General features: G+C 39.5%; 2 long non-coding RNA genes across 3 annotated transcripts in view; one reads left to right on the top strand and one right to left on the bottom strand.

Moving 5' to 3' along the window:
• Positions 1-20,287, top strand: part of LOC116049216 — a 95,399-nt gene that overhangs the window by 44,098 nt on the left and 31,014 nt on the right. For both annotated transcript variants that reach the window (XR_004104835.2, XR_004898590.1), the window contains exon 3: positions 10,491-10,627. This is a non-coding gene — a long non-coding RNA (uncharacterized LOC116049216). The remainder of the gene's footprint in view (positions 1-10,490; positions 10,628-20,287) is intronic.
• LOC118496128 overlaps positions 5,677-20,287 on the bottom strand; it is a 44,797-nt gene continuing 30,186 nt past the window's right edge. Inside the window, exon 4 of the long non-coding RNA XR_004898591.1 lies at positions 5,677-6,435. This is a non-coding gene — a long non-coding RNA (uncharacterized LOC118496128). The remainder of the gene's footprint in view (positions 6,436-20,287) is intronic.

A 20,287-nucleotide genomic window follows, 5' to 3' on the forward strand; every position in this document is an offset into this window, starting at 1 on the left:
AGCGGCAGTTGTTTAGCTGCCAATAGGTGACTGTGAGCCAGATACAGGCACCGCCAGATGCCAGAACCATGTTAGTAGAGTTTAGCCAGAAAAAGTTAGCCTCATGATAAGTTTACGCACCACTAGTTGAGTTTAGGAAAAAGATCATGGTTTGGATTAAAACCTTCCAGAGGAACGAAGGAGTCTTTCCTGGGTGAAAGTATTTTGTTTTTCGCCGCAAAGTCAACTCCACTCTCTGGCTTAAAAACACTGTGTTTCCCGGCAGTATGTTGACACCACATTGTGCTATTTCTTTTTGGGATTATTTTCCATTGAATATTAAAGTTCATAAATAAGTGTTTTGGCATGGCTAGCCGAAGTGGCACTATATCTACTGTCCAATTGCATGTCATCTATCTATCTATCTATCTGTGTGTGTGTGTAACAGAGGGAGTTATTCCACTACAGCTACCAGCTACCTTTGATGGTCCTTCGTGATTTATAGCAACATTAAAAGGCTGTTGCCGGCATTTGCATTTTTATTTTATGTTTCCTCTTCCTTGCATGAAGAAACGCTGTGACTTATTATTAGTGCGACAGTTTCTGCAGAGGACAGTGTGTAGGGGTGGACGGGTGGGTGTGTAGGGGGTAGATCAGTAAGACTGTAGTCTGTGCTGCATGCATTTCAATGATTAGATATCAAATCTCACATCATACTTTTCCTGGAAAGGTCTCTGCTTTTGAAAAAGAAAAGTTAAATGGTTCTGCTGTTTTAAAGAGAGCAAAATCCATGCCATTTTAAGATAGGCCTACTCAAAATGCATTTTGATACTCCTAGAAACGTTGAACAGAACACAGGGGGAAGAAAATCAACTCATCTGGATACACATTATAACTGCTCTTGTGTTGATTCTGAATGTACTCTAAAGAGAAAACATCAGCAATGCATCACTGGTTTGATTGACTTTGACAATTATGCCAAACAAGCCACAAATCAAATCAAATTCTTGTCCGAGGACACATGCTTTTAGATCTTTTTTTATATATATTTCAATGTGTCTGAATGAACACTTCTGTTCATTGTTCGAATTGCAGCTTACAGTGAGACAAAAATGGAATGTGACACCACCTTGCATCGGGCCCCTGGGCTAGTGACAGACAATATGTTGTTGTAATATGCTAATTTTGCATTAAGGATTCAGTGAAAATGAGCGTGTGAGATGATCACACCATTAAAAGTTAGCATTAGCAATGTAGTATGTTAATCAGGCCAGATGGGACCATTCTGTTTGTGTAAATTAACTCACTCCACTTCTTTGCCGTGAGACCTGGAAAGATAATCCTTGACAGGCCTTTAAGAATGTGTTCATAAGAAATACACTGGAATATATTGGCTGAAAAAAATTAATGTTAAGAAATGAAAGTGCGCAACTTTAAGAAGAAATCCACTTTTAGATACCTTCATACTATGAACATTGGTATGTCATGTGCAGTGCATTCAAGGGATTATAATGATTGATTGATTAAGTCCTGTCATTTATTTTTTGGTACTTCAATACCCTGAACCTGCATCAACCTTCCTGTGACTAGTGCATGACCATAATAAAGTAGTCTTTACTGCTAATCACAATAGTGGCCATTAATGTAATACAATCTTATAAACCTAATACCCTAAAGGTATTTGCTTACTAATTCCTACCATCTCCTGTAAAACAATATTACACTATTATCCCAAGAAGTTAAGTGTTTGGTGAAACCTCTTTATAATTATTAAACCCACAAACTCACAGTGAAAGGTTCCCTACAATATAAATTACATTTATACTATTTTTTGTTTTAAACAACTACATCATCTTAGGGAGGTGGTTGGGGTGGACGGCGACAACCCGTTCTCACTCGTAAAATACAAACGTTTGGACAGTGGCTGTCAGCGTCTGAAACGACGAAAAAAGCGCCCTTCAGCGTGTTTGTAGAACGTACCGAGAGAGAGCAGGCAGCTACACGGGGTTTAGCAAATAGTATGTAAGGGGGAAATTCCGCGTAGGGAAGTTGGTCGGGGTGGTGGATGGGCCAAACACAGGACTTTCACCCAGGAGACCGGGGTTGGTGTCCTGCATGTGTCTTTAACCATTCGACGATTCAACGACCTTTCCCTAAACTCAACCGTCCCGTTCCCGCGAGTCCTGGAAACGTAAGCCCACCCACAAGCTTTTTCTTAATCTAACTGCGTTAAAAGGGATGCCAATAGTCCCGACCAAGCGCGTTCAGTTAACGCGCGTTATATGACGCAAAAGAAGACTTTTAGCGTCAATAATAATGACAAAGGCACCTGACCAAGCGTCCGTATTTTACGAGATGGGAGTGAGAATGTGTTGACGGCGAACATGCAAAGCACAGGACTCTGACACCTGCCTGTGGTAAGGTTCAGGCAACAAATGCACTTTGGTTAAGGTAAGTCAAAAAATATGGTTGTTGTTGAATCTCAATAAAGTAAACTCTGCGTGTCTCTTACTTTAAATCACTGCTGACTTTCTCTCCATTAAACCAAAACCTTTATCTTTCCCTAATGCTGTTTGAAAAAGCTTTAGTCACTATGAGCAGATATCTTATCGCAACATTCTGTAATATGGCAGAAAACAAATGAAATACATACTCAGTTAAGATTTTACTTTTGAAGTACATTCAGTATCATTTTGAGATTACATAAATTACCAGCATTTCCTCATTGTGTTGATTAAAAAAACGTGATCTGGGCGACATTATATTTCCTCCAAAAGGCATTAGCTGTTGCAAATTAGTTTTATGTAAACATAATTTCTAGGAGACAGGGTTGTACGCACACAGGTAGCAACTTCCTACTTGAGTCTGCTTGAGCACTTTTGTGCTTTCCCATAAGATATAGATCAACCTTTTTTGTCTTCTTTGCCCTCTGCCAACAGTCTAGTTGGGTATTGTGTTTTGTTCTTATACCTCATACTTTAAATGCTGTACTATGGTGCAGTTAATTTATACGGTGTGACTATAATTAAAGTATTAGGGTTTTACTAAAAGTTACTGACAGTAATCTGCCCATTGCAGTGACCATATAGTGTAACTATGTTTAGTTATTTGTCCCTTTTGATAAAAATTCTGATTTTCAGTGATTATTTTCATTTTAATTCTCATATTTCACTTGATGTGTTTTTTTTTTAAATTGAAACCTTCTTTGTGCTGTTATTGTGATTTACATTTATTAAAAGGCCTGCTTTCAGCCCCTGTAAATCTTCCACAAAACACAACTCTTTTTTTTGACATCATCAATGCTTTTTTAACTGTTGATCATTATGCCTTACTGTGCTACCAAGTGAAAAATTGACCATATAACACTTCTTTTCTTTTAGCAGTGCTGATCATTTTTAATTATCTAGCCTACCACTCATGGATAAAGCAGGGAAAACAGTTGTCTGCACTATAAACTTACTGTTGGCTTACAGTAAACTCCCCCTGTTAAAATCCATTATTTTTTATCCCCTGAATACTGTCATTATCCTAACAACACTGAACAAACTGCCTCTCACACAACCCAGTATCCCTCTTTAGCCAAAATCAGTATTAGTTTTCCACCACTGTCCCTGGGCATGTTCTGGCTCTCTGGCTCTATAATCCTGGGCATATTCTAACATCCTTAACCCAGCAGCAAGCTTTGTTTTTGGGCGTTAGTCCAGCTCTGCTCTTGGGAGGTCCAACAGCTTCTCCAAAACCCCTCCAGTAATTTTTTTGGCGTGAAGGATTTTTATTTTCAATCTCGCTGTCCCAATCCCCGGGACAATTAGAGGTCGTCACAGAGCAGTTTATAGAAAGTGCAGAGCAACAAAATGTTGTTTTGGAAAGTTGTAATGGTCCCTTGTGTGATTGAATAGGCTTGGAACAGCAACATTAAAAGTAAAAAAAAAAAAAACTTGTACAATACAGAAACAGAAATAGTTTGCTTATCTTTTAATAATTTTTACTTTCCAGAAAATCTTGTTTATCTAAATCCCCCTGGAGTTGAGGTTGTCCAAGAAAATGAAATCTTCTGCTTAGACATTCATTGAAATTCCTCACCAGGTCTTCTTCAAACTCAGAAATTTTAATAGAATATAGTTTCATCTTTCTATTGCTTGTGCTCATTATCTCAATCCACAAATTGCATCAGAGATCTGAGGCTTTGACACACAGGTTGTACAGTGCCCCACAGTGCTAATAAATCGTTACCACGGGTCGCATTAATGCTTGCAATGTGGAATGTTTGCTGAGAAAACAGCTCATTTTCTGTCCTTCTGTAATAATCAAACTTCACAGTATGCATTGCACTGAAGATACAAGGCAACTGGTGCAACACATTCCTCACATTCTTCCAGAGTGAGACAATTTGGCCATTTTTACCTTAAATATTTGTTTAAGGCCAGCAAATCAAGAGACAGCCCATTAATCTGACATTATCCAATTAAAATCAGCCGTGTTGCTTAGGAGCCATTTACCAAGTCTATTAGGCACTCAACTTTGGTTTAAAATAGCCCTGGTGCACTCAGTCACCTTTCATTTGTACATGTGACTCCTGCAACCAAACTAAATCTCTCTCTCTCTCTCTCTCTCTCTCTCTCTCTCTCTCTCTCTCTAATTATCTTGTCAGCATGAGGTCACTGTCTGATCTAAGCCCAAGGATGTCATTTCCTTCATAAACAAGTCCAACTTCCTCTCGAGGGTCCCTATCAGCTGAGCTTATCCTGTGAGTGCCCCAGTGGGACTTGAGTTCATTTCAGAGTGTCCTTCCCTCCCCCACCTACACAGCTAAGCCCTGTATTATTTTGAATTAATGTTGAACAGCTGCATGGAACTATATTTACTATTTTCACCATACTGTCTTTAGTTCTACAGTGTTTGACACGGAATAACAATAGGCTACGGGTGTGCTGCAGAATCACAGAGGACCAGTTTGGTGAATCAGAGGTTATACCTTTATGTATGTCTACTTTAGTTTACCTGACTCACAGCACCGATTAACTGAGTTAAAGCATCTGACTTTTCACTGGGTTGCTGGTGGAGCAGTGTTTGGTTTGTACAGCAGTGTGGATAAAGCGAGCAACCACAACTTACACTGGTGTCAAACAACTCTCAGGCACCACAGTGTGTGGAATTCAACAGCTTCACCCTGACCATTTAAAAGGGCCTGCGCTTCTGCAGATTTATTCAAGTGCAGCTTGTAGTTCTGTAAATCAGCAAGGTAAGGGGAATGGTTATAAAGTGTTTTTTGGGGGGGTTTATAGAGTGAGGCACAGCTGTAGCCTGCCTGCAACAACATGGGCTTGGTTACTGTATTCTGCCAAGGTAATCACAATCTAGATGAGCTTTAAAGCTGATGGTTGTTGGTGGGGGGGAAAAGGGACCTGTTTTCTTTGCCAAACCCCCTACTCACTCTGTTTCTCAGGGAAGGTTGATATGGGTTAGGCGTTCAAAACTGCTACACACCCATGTGTTTTAACAGTTTTCCACCACATGTGTTATCAGCTGAGCCACGAATGTGGGAAAGCCCCGCAGGCAGAATGACATCATGCCCTGTGTAAAAGTAGATATAGTTTAACACACAAGGGTGTAACTGGGAAAATGTAGGAAATGGGAGAGATTGTTGAAAACAACCGAAACCAATGGAAACAACACTGCTTTAGAGTACTTGGCTTTTCTGTGCACCATTTGGAAAGGTACAAAACTACACTAAAACAGGGATGATAACTCCAATCTTTGTATGAGACTGTGTTAGATTTGAATTTTAGTAAGAGCTTTGAACCCCTCAGCCTGTATTGATGTGTTTTACTACAACATGGCTAAACACATTGATCTTCAGCTTCAAATTGATTTTTGATGTGCTAGCCCTTTAAAAGCTCTGACATAGTCAGCTGTTTAGTGTTGAAATGTTCTAACAGTTAAAAGCTTCTCTGCATGTGTTATCAGTTTAGCCATAATGAGCGAGAAGCCCAGTGGCAGAGTGAGTGACATAATTTATAGTTTAGAACTAACACACAGGGGTGGAATTGGAAAATAGCAGGGAATCTTTGGAAATAAGTGATAATTACAAAAAAGATTGAATACAATGGAAACAATGATGTCTACAGTTTGTCTGGGGTATGGCTTCATGATGATATACAGTTATTCACTCACATTTGAAACTTGAGCATGTTGAAGTAATTGTTTTTGACGGTAATACAAATAGTGAGCACAGTGTCTCATCAGTGCTGAGCCAATAGAGGATGCACTGCTTCTTCACTGGAGCCTACAGTTGTAACTCCACATAAATTGTTTTTTGGGGGGGAAGTAATGATGACACTAGAACAGCCTAATAATTTTAGTTTCTTTCATCATGTCAACTTGTGATTGAGAAGGTTAGGGTTAGAGTGTTGGTCCTGTATGTTCTTGCTCAGCTTTAAGAAGAAGGAACTCCTTCTTTATTTTAGTAAACATAATACAAATAACACAATATAAAATATGATAGCAGATACTAAATATTAATAACACCCAAGAGAGACATGTTTCAACTGTGATGTAAAAACTGCCTAACAATGCCATAACTTTGTGTGTGTTTTTGTGTGTTTATGATATACAATATACGATATGTGTTATCTGATGATGTAACATTGCAGAAAGAGTTTAATTATTATTCCTATTACAATATTGCTCATATACATTTCAGCAAAAATTAGTTGAGAAAAATCAGTTGAAAAGTCAGTTAATAATACAGGACCAAATTACATTATCAACTGACCAAATGATTTACTCATTCAGATTACTATCATTTTACTGCTGCGTGTGTTTCAAACATATTAGACATTTGATTTTGATAATGGGATAGGATTTTCTGGTGAACATTGTAAGACCAACAAATCATGTTATAATTCAAAGTACACTTAATTTCCCCTCCAATTCATGGTACATTAATGATATTAATATTAATAGATACATTACTGAGGACATTAGGAGTACTAGTGCCCCACTCAGCAATGGAGTTTTGATTAAAAGAGGTAAATCAGCTGAAGTCATATGAGCGCTGGTTTTTCCTCTACAAGTGCACTACCAAGAGAGACGTGGTGAACTGCTCATGTTGTTAAACTAAAAGGAAAAAAAGGCTTTAGGGAAGATTACCTCATCATTGTCATCTCCACCATGACCACTGCACTGACCAGCACCATCATCATCAACACCGCTCTAACCAACACCACCATCATCATCATCATCATCATCATCATCATCTTCCAGAGCTCAGCGCACTAGTATAATACGTTGAGAATTAGAGTCCTGTTGGAAAGATGACATCATTCTTTTTTTCCCTGTCTATAACTCTCCCGGGTACAACTGACAGAGCTGAAGAGCAGGGAAGTAGTTTTGCAAATGATGTGATGTGTTGGCATTTGTGCAGGAATTGCCAGCTGCTTTGCAGTCTACATTGCACAGAAAAGGCCCTGTACGAAAGTTGACATCATTCTCATGCCGCAGAACAATAACTGGCATCCCTAATCTTCTGACAAAAAATTGACATATGTCTGGAAGAGGGGAGATATATGACAACAATGAAATCATTGGCCCTTTTGCAATAATTGTCAGCTGTTTGGCGTTCTGGAAATAAATGGAGGGGATTGAAGTGTTTTAACAGAGCAGCAGCCTTACCAGAGACACGGCTCATGAACTGTGACTGTAATAGTCCAAACCTTCCTTGTGAAATGCTGTCATACATCTTTGTGCAATGTTCCACGTGTATCTACGCTGTAATGTCTAAAATCAGTTAATAACCCTCTGGAGTGTGACTTCAGTCTGCCCTTGGGGTAAATGACATAATTCCCAGACAATGGGAACATATTGTTAAACTTGAAACTGATATAAAAATGGGGACACGAGAAGGTTGAAAGCATTTGATTAATCATAACGACATTGGAGAGCTCGAGGTTAAAAACCTAAAACCCATCATGTTTGGATCTAAACACAGAGTACTAAGCCTCCTCCACCCTCCAAATGGTTTTGATTGTAGGAAGTAAATTAGTAAAACTTGGAAGCAGAGAGTCAACTGCCATAAGTGCTTGATGGAATCATTCAGCTGTGTTTAACTAAAACCAAAGTGCTACAGGCAAAATGAGTGAATTCCTACTGGCTGGGGTAATGCTAACTGACTTAAGTAGTGTAGGACTCCTCTGGTGGATTAGCAACGTGAAAGTGGCAGCATGGTGGGAAATGATGACCACAGCGCTAGAAAGGTGTGTGTTTGTTAGCTGTCAGCAGTTTCCTAAGGAGTGAGAGTGTGTGTGTGTGTGTGTGTGTGTGTGTGTGTGTGTGTGTGTGTAAATAGTTGTGGTAGATGATGTGCCACTGAAAGAAAAATGCCAAATGCCCCAAATTCCAGAGACACACTCATGCATGCACATACACACACAACTATAGCAAAGTGATGTTTTTTCACGGACAGCTATGTGATGTCATCTTGCTTAAATCTAGCTCTGGCAAAATACATCACTTAATGTGTCAGTATGGGGTGTGAGAGTGTGTACTCATAATAATACCGCAGTAAATATCTATGCCTGTCACTTTTATTGATTTTATAGAAGTCATTTTATCAGAAAAGTTAACACGTGCCTGCCATCTGAGTCATATATACAGTATATTAAACACGTGTCAGTGTTATTTTTCTTTGTCCATATATGGGTGTTTGAGTCATTTTCACCCACTTACAAACACATATACACTGTATTTGGCTAATTGCTTCCTTACTGCAATTCCTTTAATGACCACTAGATGCTGAATCCAACCCTGCCTCTGCCTTTTATACACAAAGTCAAATCAATCAACATTACAGTCTCAATAGATAATTTTCCTTCTAATGTTTGTCTTGGAGGGGATCTGGGAAACATAGTAATGTTAAGAATGTATTAGTAAGAGAGCTATGATTGGAAGCTTGATTGACAAGCAGTCTGAGCACTTTCGGCTGTGCTGTTTGCAACTTGCTAGTCACTTCAACCAGGCCCCACTCCATTTCAGTACATTTCGATTATTATATTTATGCTACTAACACGTTGGTACTGGCAAGATTCAATCATAACTGTTAGCTCTATGGGTTGGTATGATAGAGAAAGTGCCCGCTTCTTAACCTGCAAGTCCTGATCATGAGGGTCTACTGCTCTATACAGATCACAGTTCATATGATGATGTCTTTGGCATTTAATGTAGTCAGTCTTTTCCTGGCCTGCTTTTTACGTAATACACCACCCTACAGCATACTATTGATGTCAATAAAGTCAGGGGCAGTTGTGAACAGCTACCTAGATCCTCTAGCTGCATGCACTACCTCTCTTTCAGGCACATACAGTACTGGGCCACATTATCATCTAGTTCATTTGAATCAACATTTCATAAACATACAGTTTGGCTCAGGTTGACAGGCTCATCTGTTGGGTTCGCACGTGATCTGGAAGAAGGATGAGTAACAGCTTTCATTGCTGGGACCACTGGATATTGCTAACCATACAAGGGCCTGTGGGCATTACAAATCTGAATCACTGATATATAATGAATCACTCTAAAAGACAGAGCAGAGAGCTATAGTAATAAGAGCAGTTTGGCATGCCCATACAAGTAGGATACACCATGCCGGGAGGTTGACTCAGTCTTCTAAGGGGTGATGGCATCACTGTCTGAATAATGAAAATCTAATGCCTCAAGTGCACTGTATACTTTACACTCTCTTTAGATGTGTCCTTAGGCACAATGCAGCTGGGTCTCTGACTCACGTGAGTCACGCTGATGTCGATAGAGGAAACATTGTGTATTGTCTTTGAATCGATGAGGAAAGGAGTCTGCTGGCTGAAACCACGTGACTCATTTGCCAAGGTCCATAAAGCCACTTCCTCGTATCGGATCTGATAACATGATCTGTAAAACTGTCTGGTGCTTTAAGCTCCGTCTGTTACATGGGGATATGAAGGTATCATGTATGACAAAGCTATAGCTGATTGCCTTTGAGAAGCTGAAAATCTGACTGTTAAGTATTGGTGAAAGGGGTTATTTTGACATCCACAGAGCAACATGTTTATAGTCCATATATGTATTTATATCTCATTTGGGTTTAATTGTTTTAATTGGGGGGAGATGGGAGAGTGTTTGAATCAGACTTCAACATGTGATCAGACGATGACTGAAGGGCCTCCATGTGATTGAAAGGTCACCTGAAACTCTCACCCATCATTTTTGGAATAACGTTTTTGTTGCACCACAAGCACACTGCTGAAATTGTCTTCCTTCTTGTGGAATGACAATGCTTCCTTGTTTATGCAGTTGCCATAAAAACACAATCAGCCACAAGTCAACACTGACTGACTCCAAACAAGCTGGATTATTGCTCTAATTAAGCTTTAATAAGCCCTTATTAAACGGCCGCAGGCCTCGTTTGGCGGTTCATTAAGTCATTTCATCCTTTTAGTTCTTCATTAAGTCTTTTTTCTTCTCTCTTTTCTTCTCAGGGAGTGTGGGAGTGGCAAGGTCTGGGAGATCACGACCTTAATTCTCTCCAAGACAGACGGTTTAATTAACACTGGAGGAATCCTCACTGGCTCCAGACCTCTACATTGGGAATGTACAGGGGAATTGGATTGCCAGGGTAAGGCACTAAGCTAATGTGTTTTTTACTGGCTATATACACTAATAACCTTTTAAATTGCAGCTACCGTGTTCCCTGCATTTATGATGTAATTAGATGGTAATATTGAATGCATAAAAAACATATACAAATTATAAATATACATGTAATTTAGCAGTGTTTTAGAGAAATGCCTGATAACAACACCATGTTAAATGTAAACAGCTTTGTATTACCAGACTGCAACATGAGGAATAGGGAGTAAAGTAAATGTACAAATACAATGCAGGGCGGAGAGCTATACTGGCCCAGAATATATAAAACTATTCAAAGAAACTGACAAATGAAAAATTGCAACAGAGGGTTACCTCTGTTGGTACTTCACCTTCATTGTGCATCCAACTATGTGCGGTTTCCCACAGTCAACACTGCCATTTCAGCTGCAACAGTTCTCACAAAATGATACTGGCAGCCCATCTTTGTGTAGGTTGTTTACAGTTAGAAACAGGAAATGTTGACCTAATCATTTCATAATCCTACAAAACCAAGTTTGAAAGTGAAGAAGATGAAACACCACAGCAGCCTGGAGCAGCCTGGAGTGGGTAACCAGGACAACTTTCTAAATGTTCCACAAATAATCATCCATAGTTAACCTCACAGATTTTTTGTTTATACATAAAAAGTTAAATTAATTAATGTTGAACGTGTTACAGGCTTTACACTCTTTTAGGCCCAACATTGGTGGTATTTTATCAACCTGCGTCACTGGTTTGCACTTTGCAATGAACTTTCCACTCATTATCTCTTTAAACAGAAATTATATCCTGATACCAGTATAGAACAACACGATGCAAAAGGGACACACACACACACATCCTCCAAACCTATTTTAATTAATTAAATATTAGAACCTAATCACTACAACTGTCCCTTTGAAGAGTGCAATGCAAACGGTTTACCCTAAAGCTGAAAATGTAAAGATTACAGTAAGTAACACCTGCATGTTTTTGTGTCTGCTGTGTGTGGGGGATTTCCAGTTCTGTGTGGAACATTTAGAGGTGAACTTTGCACCATCAGACCTTTTTCCCTTCTTACGTGCTAATAAACAGCACCTGAGTGACTGTTGGCTGTTAGCAGTGAATAAAGTTATACCCCAGGGAATCTTAAAGGAAACAGGTGTCTTAGTTATTACGACATAATGCGATTTAAATTGCATACTGATCAGTATGGACTTATTGTATAAACATGGATAGTTCTGTCTCCCAAAAGTGAAAAAAGACAATAAAAAAACCAGAGATGAGGATGTCTTAGCTATGCTGGGTGACTGAGGGTGCAGGTGTGTATTAAGACAGACAGAGATAAAATACTGAAGCAGTAACACATGGAGAGTGGGCCAAATTGAGCCATCTATTTTGACTGAAGGAGATGTGTATGTGTGATAGAGTGAGAGAGAGATACAGAGATTGTTTGTGTGTGTGTATAAACGCATGAACGCGAGCATGCCTTTGCATGTTTATTAACAGTTTGGATCCTGCTGAGGTGACAGATGTTCATGGCAGAAAAAGGTAGAGATGAAGGAGATGAGTGCGTGTGAGTGTGTACGTGTGCGAGGGGAAGTATTCTGTCCCATGTAAGTCAGAAAAACTCTCCTTCACCTGTCTGTGTTGCCTTCACGACATTGTTTGTGTGTGTGTGTGTGTGTGTGTGTGTGTGTGTGCACACGTGTGTGTGTGGGTACTGTATGTTGGCATGATTTAGTGCTAGACAGGTAACACTTCCCCCTTCAGCTATGAAGTGATTGAGTTTCCTGAAGCTTCAGCAGATGTCCAAACCCCAGGACTCACCCTCTGCCTCTTTCTGTCTTTTGCTCCATTTCTGTCTTCGTTGCTTTGGATGTCTATGAGCCCCTATTTCCATTATAGTCTTCCTGTCTTCCTTGATGCTTTGTCTCACCCATTTTCACCAACTGCTGCAGTGGATCATGTATATATTCAACATACATATACACCACATAGATATACAGACACATATACACATAATCATGCTCCCACACACAGTCAGAAACACAACAAAGTGCTGGTTTGGATATTATGCAAAATCATAGCTCCTGTATAGGCTTACACACACACACACACACACACACACATATATATACATATATATATATATATATATATATATATATATGTCAAGTGATTAGTTACACAATTAGGACACGTTCCATTAAAAAGCAGAAGCTCTAACTGTTTGTACCTTTTGCAAAGGGAGAAATGAAACTTGTGAAGTCAGTTATATGAGTTAAGATGTTTTACATGTTGTTGCCTTGTTTGAAAAACAAGTCCAACGTGATCCAGCACACAAAATATAAGATAAGAGCTACCTATCAAGGTGAATCAGCCATCCTGTTACAGTAATTAGCCTGTCCAGACAGTTTTGTGAAATGCAGAATAATCTTACAGTGTCCACCTTTGCTGCATATTTTAAAATGGTAATTATTCCAATAAAGTATTGGATATTACATAATTACTGTGGGTACTATGCGGTTTAAATATAATTCAGTTAAGTCTAAATCTGGAAATTGGGGGGAGAGGCTTTGGAATGCTGAACCCACAAGATCAACTTTGTCTGCTGAGCAGGCCAACCCTTAGCTGTGTTTTCTAATTGGCTGTAATTGTAGCTGTAGTCTACTCAATGAAAGCAATCAAAGCAAGCAATTACAAGACATTGGTCACCAGCCCTCGGGGCACAACTTCAGACTAGGAGACATTCACATGCATGTGCACAAATACACAAGCGGACACAAACACATATACAGGCAGTCACCCACACATTTCCTGTGTGTTTCATGTAAGACGGTCTTTTCTTCTTTTTCAGTTTAGAGAGGAAGTGTGAGTCTAATGACTTTTCCTATGCGTCACAAACACTGCATGTGGGAGGCAGACAGACGCACGTGTGTGCATGTGAGACTTTACGCATATTTTTATGAGTTTTTGAAAAGCTTGATTCATGCAGGTTTTGTTCTGAATTTGTTAGAAGCTTCACGTGTATTTACGAGTTTGTGTTTTTGGGGAAACTTCACATTTGTGTTTGTTTCTGTCTTTGGAGGAAAGTTATGTTCGTGTTTATGTGTTCGCAGGAAATGTGCACACTCAGCTGCTGTTGAGTATTTTTGGTCTGTCTCTAAAAAACAAGTTTGTCTCTGAAGAATTTTACACATATGGTTGTTTCAATGTGTGCATTTGATGGGACCATGTGTGCTTGTCAGACACTTCTGTATGTGCTTGTAATGAAGGGTGACTATACTGTACTGTATCTGCGTGCAGGTTTTTTTTTTTTTGCATGTGCCTCTTGCGCAGTTCTTGTAAACACCGCTACCACTGAGACCTCACACAGTTTGTAAAACTCACTGTTTTTCTGTTTCTTTGTATCACTCAAACTATCTCTGTATCGATCCTAATCAATAATTTATTTCTTATGAGAATTACTGTGGACCGAGCTGGAATTTCATTTATAATTTGTTATAGTAATATATCCTATTTTTATGATGGTTGCTACCAATACACCTCCTGGCTTTCACATCAGTGTCCCATAGTATTATTTTAAAGCTATGAATGAGAATTCTACCCTAAAATCAATTATAAGCTTTGAAAAAAAGTCAGCTTGTTAAAAACTATTTTAAGAAGTTTTAGAAACATTTTCAGGGTTTGAATTTGTATCTCCAAAGGATACAAGGGATGCAAAGAAAATAACATACTGCTCCCTGTTGTCATTCCTTTAGTCTACATCTACAGAATGGATACTACATATTGATTTCAATTATTAAGAAAATAGAAATGGTTGTGAAATATTTGTAAGTTTTGTATATGTGAAAAACATATATGTGAGATGTTAAATGCTAATGGGACAATGCTGAATGGAATCAATAAAAAAAAAGAAAAAAAAAAGAAAAAAAAAAAAAGAAAATAGAAATGACAAATGTAGTGTTTTATTATACAGTATATATATGGTTAGATAAATTACCTTTGGTATTGCTTTCACTTATGATGGCATGTCAGTCTTGTCTAACTTAACCAACCAATATTTGTTACTAAACTCTCAATGTAAACATAACATTGATCATTCAATTCATTAATAATGTGGTTCACTGATGCAAGGCTCCCTTACTAAATATCCACACAACCAAAACAACAAAAGTCTCTTTTCAGTCACCTTTGGGTTTAAATATCTCAAACAATGTTAAACAATCAAGTGTCTATAGCTCTAAACCACATCTCCAAAAGTCTGAATAATTCTTGGGAGTGAAACAAGGTCAGCTAATCCAGCAACGGTTTGTTCCCCAAGATACAGCTGCAGTGAGTTTGCACAGTTCATATGGGGCCACAGAGAAGTGTTCTGCTCAAACCGAGAGCCCATTCAAAGACCAATGTTGGTGCTTAGCTATGAGCAAGGGACTATTGAAACATTATTTTAGGTGAAATGAAAAACAGATTCAAAAACAGTCTGATGATTGGATCCAGGGCCTTTGCTGAACTCTTCTTCCAAACTCATCACTCCCCTTCTCTACCTTTGCTCCCTGGTGCCAACTCCATCATTTCCCTCGCTATGTCTTTTGCTTATGGACACCCACTCTCCTTTTCCTTCCTTGTCCTTCTCCCTCTCTGTCATGTCAATCACTTCATCCAGCCTTTTTACCATTCCCTAAATGCGTTTTTCAACTCTTTTTGTTTCCTCCATCTTTTTTTCCTTATGCTTTTCACTCTCTGTGTCTTCCCATCCATCTGTACTTCTTTTTCTCTCGGTCGCTTTTAAATTAATCTTTTTGCAACATAAAATATGCTTCATTGGCTTTATTAGGGAAAATCTGTCACACAGATAGGCGCTTCGCCAGATGTCCGGCTTGACAGGCCTTTCCTGGCAATGTAATTCTGTAGATCTAAACTGACCATGCATTTAGTTACAATGCCTCTGTTTCACCCATCATTTTAATGATGCATGCTGCTAAAATGTATTCTCAATCAAGCATTTACAGAATTTTGTTTTGGATGGTGTGTAATTCCAGCATTGCAGCAAATTGATAATAGTTAGTTCAATTGGTTTTTGAATATGGACTCGTTTTAGACCTTTGAGTTGCATCAATTTTGACCAAATTTTGTTATAGCAGTTAAATGGAGGGGATGACTTGGGTTTTGCCTTTTCGCCAGAAACATGTAAAGGCAGTTTTTTTCTCCTGCTTCCACCCTCTCTCTCTCTCTCTGTGTTGCTCTCTTTAGCTCTCTTTAGCTCTCCTCAACCCCCTCTCTTTCAGCTCCACAGCATCAGCACTGAGACTACTGTTGAGTTGAGTTCATTTGAGGTCAGACAATGTGTGCTGCCCCGGGGAGATACAGGCTGGCTACCAACCAAATAAGTTGGAAGGACATATCTACATCTCTCTCTCTCTCTCTCTCTCTCTCTCTCTCTCTCTCTCTCTCTCTCTGGAGAGCTTGTTGATCCCACTGAGCATTGGAAGCTAAGAAGAGCTCCTGGGAAACCAAATCTGACCATTAGCGCAAATAATAATGATAATACATGAAGTACAGTGTGTCTCTCATTTCACGAACACTCCTTCTCAGGCTCCCTCTCCATCTCCCATGTGTACACACACACACACACACACACACACACACACACACACACACACACACACACACACACACACACACACACACAATGTATTTATGTCATCATAAATTACAGCAATAATCTCCGGTCTAGCATATGAGAATGGTGCAGTTGGTGTTTTAGCAGTGTGGTGCCTCGATGCCAGGTAATTTTGATCGGTGTGTGTCTGTGTGTGCCTGTTTGTTTAAACTCTCTTGGTTTTCCCTGACAAGTTTGATCTGAGTAAACAAGGAGCCAGCCAAATAACTGTGGAGTAAGGAGGAGAGGAGAGGAGGGGGGGGGGGGGGGTAACAGGGTCAGAAAGTGTGTGAAGCATGAGAAAGGCAGAGGCAAACACTTACTCAGGCTAAACCCTGAAGTCATGGACAGGAAGCTGATATTTTCCCAGACTTACTTTACTCTTTTTTATGGAGTCTGATCCGACAATTGTAGCTTCCTCTGAGGGGCTAATAATACAACAGAGGCATTGTGCAACGCGTCGTTTCCCTTCGCCTGGTTTAGCAAGACAGAAGGCGTTTACGTGAAATCTTTCCACTCCCAGCGTGGTTTGGTGGAGCATTTACTGCCATCAGATTGGATTGTCACACCATATCGTGATAATGCACTATTATAGTCTGGCTCAGATGAATACACAGACAACAGTGCTCTAGCTAGTGGCCACTGTACAGTTCTCCATTTCCTGTGCCTGTCTTGCACTGGTATGTAATTTATTTCTTTTTAGGTGAAGCAGCTGTGCAGAAAGAATGTGAAATGTGGGAAATATCTCATAACTGGAATGTGGATGGAATTAGACGAAAGCAGCCATAAAAAAGACTTTCAGGATGGATAAACGGTTACACATGCATGTACACTGGTAGCCATTGTTGGGAGTTTGAAGACATGTTCAGACAGAAAGCTAAGCAAATTTTCGCTTTGCATCATTCGCACGCTGGGCCGTTTGTGTTTATTTGCCCCAGATACCAACTATGCCAATATACCAACTGTACAGAAGTTAACTGTGTGCTAGCTAGAAACATATACACCAGTCCTGTGTGTCTGTATGACTGGACACAGAATACACCAGTAATTCAGGTTCTTGTTATTTTCCTCCAGTCTCTCCCCTGTTTAATGGGCCTTACCATGCATTGTCTTTCATAAACTGTATGCATCTATATCTAATAATCCCCTAATATTGTACTTTAGGTATTGTGTATAGATGATTTTATTCTGATAACAGTTAAACTAACAATTTTCCTCTGAAATCTGATGGTCTAACATCAGGTTTGCATTTATTGCCATTGCAAACAATATGAACTTTGAAAAATAAGGACATGATTTTTCTATCAGCTTTTAGTTTCTATTGCCTTAAAGCTATAGTGCATAGTTTATGTCGCCCCCATGAGGAATTCTAAGTAATGACAACAACACTGTTGGCGCATCCGCATGACGTAAGCCTTCGGTGATGGCGCACCACCCCCACCCTTCCTCCATGCAGTTGCTAGTAAACGCTACTAGCTAAGTAACCCGTCAAATCATGGTGGACACGGAGGATTAAAAATGATGATTCCTCAGAAGAAGTAATTATCTTGTAATTTTAATGTCCTCTTAGTCTCCAAATCAGAACGCTGCTGCTGTTGTCCTATCTCAGCGGTGACATAAAATGCATCACTTGAGTTGCTGCGCACAAATGTCACAGGACTACACCTTTTTGTAAACTTAGCCACACTGAGAAATACAGAGAGCTTTGTGGAGCTCATTTGGCAATGGCTTAAACGTAACGGACGTTCATTAATATAAAATAGTCGTGCACTACAGCATTAAGCTGGTGCAAGGTGTTTTTTTTAAACTTATAAAGGCATCTAATAAGTCCTCTAAACGTTTCTTAGTAAACAGTGGAGTATTAGCATTTCTTTAGATTAAAAACAGCCATAATGTTATGCGTCTCATTTGTCCTGTGGGATTGGGCTGAATTTTATTAGAAACTGTGTTGTGGGCAGGTGTGGCATTGGGAATAGTCCCACACAGACTTGAAGGCTGAATGTGAAGTGAAATTACTTGTTAGATGGATGGCTTTTGTACTGTATTTGACACAACCTTATAAAAAATATAAGTGATCTTGCAAATGAACCCTAGCATTGCTTTTATATTCACTTTATACCAATGCTATACCTACATTGCATTGAACGTGTGGACTTTTATGCCTGGTTAAATTTTAAAAACACACCTTCACTTATTATTCACCTTTCTTAGACATATAAATGATCAATGGTGGGTTGGGAGATTAGATGATAGTATAAAATTACAAGGAAAGCATTACTCTTACATGAGAAATATGTAGTTTTTATGACCCAGACAGCACAACATGAGACAAAGACAAATCACTGCTTATCCTAGCTTACCCTTGATCATCCCCACAGGCAAAGGAAACTCAGCCTCTGTGGCCAGGTTGACCAGTTTGTTTGTCTGTGTTTGTGTGTGTCTGGGTGTGTGTGACTGTAGCCTTGCATGCATCCCTATCTGTTCATCTGGCTTCTGGCCTGTCTCGCTGTTTGTCTCCATGTTTGGCTAACCATGCATCTTTCATTTTATCTGTAAGTCTATCAATTGGTGTGTGTATGTGTGTGTCCATGGGTGAAATGACCACTGGGTTTCCTACTGTGTTGACCACATGCTCCACTCCGTTCTCCTTTCCCCGGGTCCTCCTTTTTAACCCACCTGGCTGCTCTACCTTGACCACCCATGTTGTGCCTTTTTGTGTTGCACTGAATGGTCACATTATTCAGACTTTTTCATCCTTGGGGTTTGGGGCCCCATGTGGGGTCCCTGCAGGTGAAAGTGGTACTCCATGAGAGTAAATCCTACCAAGAAGACAACACAAATGCAAAGTGCCGTACAGGACATTTTCATACAAATGCATTGTGATACTCTCAATTGCAAACTTATATTCTATAGTAGTGATTCAACCAGCGCTAACTTCACAATTTCAAATGTTCTGTTCACATAATCTGCTGTCAAGTAAGTCTTTTCTGACATGTCTGTGTCCACAGCATGGGATATCACCTTCACTGAACAGATCATGCAATGAGCACCACATACAGAGACTTAACTGATACTAAGAAAATGAAAGTAAACACTGTCAACAGTGCGGCACAGCGCACACTGACTGATAAAGAGCATAACATCAGAAGCCCACTCTGAGAATTAATTACAAACACCTTCATTACCTTCAGAAACTACTACAAAATGATTCACCCTCTCTCTCCATCTGATCTTAACTCCTTTATCCTCATAGCCACATTCTCCAGCAGTTAGCGACAATAAAGGTCTAATTTGTCTTGGCCAGAGCTTGTGAGCACAAGTAGGCCATGTGGTTAGTGGGAGTCTCGGGGAAGTGCATGTCTTTATGTATAACCTTATCTGTCTAAATGCACGACATTGTTTGTGTGCAGATATACCTGTTTTCTGCCCAGTTCTCTTTGCCTATGTCTTCTCATTATAGCGCTAATTACCCGGGTGTGGACTTAAAACGGACAGGAGATTTTTTTGTCCAAAGAGAGAAGGTGAACTGACGTGTCTGATCTGGATGTATGCCACAGTGACATAGAGTGAAAAACATAGGATTTGGCACAGGGAGTGTTTTTGTTTTACCTGCTTCCTTCTTCTGTTTTAACAGTTAACAAAGGATGCCAGAAAAAGAGGGCTGAGCTGTGTGACAAAAATATCAAGACAAAACATTGATACAATTACATTATAGCGACCCTCTTTTCACTAAACAAATTAGTCCCTTACAATGGGCCTCATTCACCAATATCTTCCTAAGTTTTCTCTTAAATATGTTCTTAAGAAAGTCCCTAAGAAAAGTCTACGTCTGATTCATGACGTGTTCTTAAACAACAGAATTGTTCGCAGGTGTGTTCTTAGAATGTTGAATCCCAATGTCTTCGTAAATTGAAAGCTTGTGCTCGTTGCTCCTGTTTAGCATAGATAAACACCCCGTTAATTCCCATAAAAGGGCATGAGATGGCAGGGCTGTGTCGTGTG

This window comes from Sander lucioperca, chromosome 10 (genome assembly GCF_008315115.2).
Source record: "Sander lucioperca isolate FBNREF2018 chromosome 10, SLUC_FBN_1.2, whole genome shotgun sequence".
Classification (NCBI taxonomy): Eukaryota; Metazoa; Chordata; class Actinopteri; order Perciformes; family Percidae; genus Sander; species Sander lucioperca.